We start from the raw sequence: 2351 nt of genomic DNA, 5'->3' as shown, positions 1-2351 counted from the left end.
ATAATACTTCTCAGTCCCATAGAATTTGTTTTGATAACTTTTGATTTTGAAATTTTAGCAAAAGTCATTATAAACAATCTATGAAATTGAAAATGAAAAGCGTGGGGCGCATGTAATACACTTGAATTGATATGAAAAGTAATATATGAATGTATGTATGTGGGTATATGAATAACGACCGCTTAAAATCGATTTCAAAGTTCTACTTTTGCTGTAGAAATTTTAGGTCTACGTTATGTAGTTTGACTATTGTCAATTAAATCGAATGCTTTGTATTGCATGCGCTCCACGTTTTTCATTTTCAATTTCATAGATTGTTTATAATGACTTTTGCTAAAATTTCAAAATCAAAAGTTATCAAAACAAATTCTATGGGACTGAGAAGTATTATTTTCTACTTTTTAGTCCATTTATAAAAGCGTTGTATATTAAAAAGTTTTTTTTATATTATTTATTATCTTTCTCCATGCAAAATTACATTTAATTATTTGCTTTTATTCACTAAAACACGATTTTTCACAAGAAAGTTAAAATATGTATGCATTCGGAGAAACCACGCCGCTAAAAAAACTGACAGTTATGCTTGTAAACATACACGGAACCAGAAGTTCAGAAATCGTAGTAAAACTTGCGGGTAGATGACGCGGTGAAATTTTCGTCGCTGCTACCGTTTGAATTGTCAAGCTAGAAATTTCTCATTTTAATTTTCGCGGCGACATCTGCGGGTGAAATCACCCATTGCTTGACCATTTGGCATTTATGCTTGCGTTTTTTCCCGCTCGATATCAGCTGTTAGCGGCAACAGCTGTAGTTTATTTATAAATTTTCTTATCTAGCATATTCCGGCCTCCGTATACTGATAAGGAAAGTGAACATCGAATTTCTTCATTTGAAACATTAGAGTCATGTCAGCCAAACTACAGCATATCCAGAACCTAAGGCACATCTTTCAACGTTCTGCGGAGTCCGAACGACCAGCACAACTGCTCAGCGAAACCAACCAGTACATTCTTAGACCACATCCCAGTGATGATGGTTGCCGGCTGAGCATACAAATACAAGGTAAAACTTTGGATATCACCCGTAAACACTGTCATGTAGTTGGTTTCGGCAAAGCTGTGCTCGGCATGGCAGTGCAACTGGAAAAGTCGCTCGGGAACCGCCTGGTGAGTGGTGTTCTAAGCATACCAGTGGGCACAAGGCAACGATTCCGTGATGTGCCCGAGATGCAGTTGCCAACAAACTCGATAATTGAAATTTTTGAAGGCGCACCAAACAATCAACCCGACGAGCAGGCACTCCAGGCAGCACAGCACATCAAAGCACTCGCCGCGAATATGACCGAAAATGATATACTCTTTGTGCTGATATCTGGCGGTGGTTCTGCGCTATTGCCGCTACCGCGTACGTCCCTCAAACTGTCGGAGAAGATGCAGCTGGTACGTCGTTTGGCAAATTGTGGCGCAAGTATTGATGAAATGAATGTGTTGCGCATTGCTTTGTCCGACATAAAGGGTGGTCGGTTGGCAGCCGCCGCAAGTAACGCTTTTGCTGTCGTCTCGTTTGTCATCAGCGATGTTGTGGGCGATCCAGTCGGCATAATAGCCAGTGGTCCGACTTGTTGCGCTCTAGCAAAACGTATGTCGGCGAAAGAGGTACTAGAGAAATATGAATTATTCGCCGATTTACCTGAGCATATCCTCGTGCTAGTGGAGCAGCCGGAAGTGAGAGCAGAAATGGAACCTGCACGCAATAATTATATTTATATGGTAGGTGACAATCGCGTTGCTACAGCGCAGGCTGTGCAGGAAGCACTACAGTGTGGCTACAATCCTTTCATTGCCAGCACAACAGTGGAGGGTGAAGTGCAAGAACTTGTCAGCCAATACAAAGATTTTTTTGCACGACCTTTGCAATTTTCGTAAGGGTGCGCTTGATGAGCATGAATTGAAAAAAAGTTTCCCCTTCGATGCGCGAATCTTTCAGCATTTCCTAAAGCCACTTCCCATGTGTGAGCGCACGAAGAAGCCACTGCTACTGATATTGGCAGGTGAACCCACAGTCAAGGTAAGTATCTAGCGCCCTTCGCTTAGCTGGCTCGCGTTAGTAAAAATCTTACGTCTTCCTTCTGCAGGTCACTGGCACCGGTTTGGGCGGCCGCAATCAGGAATTGGCTTTGCGTTTGGCGCTCGCTTTATACGAAAATGCGGATTTCGAAAATGGCATCTTTCTTAGCGCCGGCACGGACGGTATTGATGGTCCGACGCCAGCAGCAGGTGCAATTGGTTGCGATTTGGTGATAAACGACTTTCTGAAGAACACCTCTATGAGTTTAAACAATGTGCAGGCTT

The 2351-nt window shown here is 42.5% G+C and overlaps 1 pseudogene; it reads left to right on the top strand.

Annotated features, from left to right (window-relative positions):
- The first annotated feature begins 845 nt into the window (after positions 1 to 845).
- On the top strand, positions 846 to 2347 carry LOC118757354 (annotated as a pseudogene).
- The last annotated feature ends 4 nt before the right edge of the window (positions 2348 to 2351 follow it).

Source organism: Rhagoletis pomonella, unplaced genomic scaffold, assembly GCF_013731165.1.
Source record: "Rhagoletis pomonella isolate Grant_MI unplaced genomic scaffold, Rhpom_1.0 Rhpom_scaffold_16889, whole genome shotgun sequence".
Lineage (NCBI taxonomy): Eukaryota > Metazoa > Arthropoda > Insecta > Diptera > Tephritidae > Rhagoletis > Rhagoletis pomonella.
The sequence above is the reverse complement of the archived record's forward strand: the minus strand, read 5'-3'. Positions and strand labels throughout refer to the sequence as shown.